The sequence below is a fragment of the Nanorana parkeri genome, unplaced genomic scaffold (assembly GCF_000935625.1).
Source record: "Nanorana parkeri isolate BGI_ZX_2015 unplaced genomic scaffold, ASM93562v1 scaffold1791, whole genome shotgun sequence".
Classification (NCBI taxonomy): domain Eukaryota; kingdom Metazoa; phylum Chordata; class Amphibia; order Anura; family Dicroglossidae; genus Nanorana; species Nanorana parkeri.
The window spans coordinates 166,054-167,248 of NW_017308059.1; positions in this window are offsets into that span (position 1 = coordinate 166,054).

Consider the following 1,195-nt stretch of genomic DNA (forward strand, 5'->3'; position numbering starts at 1 on the left):
TTGTTTACCTTCTGTTGTTTTATTTGATAAGAATACTTCTATTGTGCCTACAAGTTTAATACCTTTGAATAAAAGTTTTATTTTTATCACACTTTTTAATATGTTTCTTTGCGGCTTAACAAAATAGGAGTCTTTAAATGGTGCATATATTGGGGGAAATGGGTGTGGTTACGGGGGCGTGGCCACTAAAGGGTGTGGCCACTGAGGGGCGCTGTAAAGCTTTCTCGCACAGGGCGCCTAAAGGCCTAAGGCCGGCCCTGAATGCATAGCCAATAATCCTAGTAGCATCCTCAAAGCCGCCAATAATAGGGTCGAGCTTTCTAATCCATCCCTCATTGTACAACCGGCGGGCTGAGAGAAGCTATAGTGTCAGTGTGTATGAGCTGTGGTAGGTAGAGGATCGGGACAACTGACACTCTACATAAGGAGATATTAGGGTCAGTTACCAAACTGTACTTTATTTATATGAATTGCAGTGATGCGGTACATTGTTTTATGCCCCCCATTTTCTAAACTTAATACAGACTGTGGTACTGGATCCAATCCAAGGCTTACCTTTGCCAGCTGTTTGACTCATAGGCGTTGGCATCAGTGAGAAAAGTGGTCACCTCAGAATGGTAATCAGATGTATTCATGACCACGGGCCATCTCCTCTTGTCTGCTGGCACATTCCTACTAAGCTATAAGCAGCTACCACTAACTACACTATGACCTGAATAAATGAGAACCTTGTCATACATAGTTGAATCTTTATTATATCTTAGTTAACCCCGATCAGCCTTGATTAATTCCTCTTAGCTGTTATTTTTCTGCTGATTTTTAACTTCTATGTTTTCAAACATTAATATTTAAAAAAAAAATGTATACATTTCTTTTTTAATTATTTTAGTTTCACATAAAAAAATGTACAAAATATTTATTTGGTTGCAAAAAAAAACAAACTTCTATATGATTTGCAAAAAGATATTAAAATAAAAGGGAGATTTTTACGGCTTAAAGTGGAACTTCAGGAATAATCTTTTACATAGTTACATAGTTACATAGTATTTGAGGTTGAATAAAGAATATAAATTCCATCAAAGTCCAAACTGTTGTGAGTGTGTGTGTGTGTGTATAGGTCCATGAGTGTTCTCATTCTTAAGAGTACCTGTACCCTTGTACATTTCGGTCTCTCAGGAAGTCGTCCAAAAGCCTC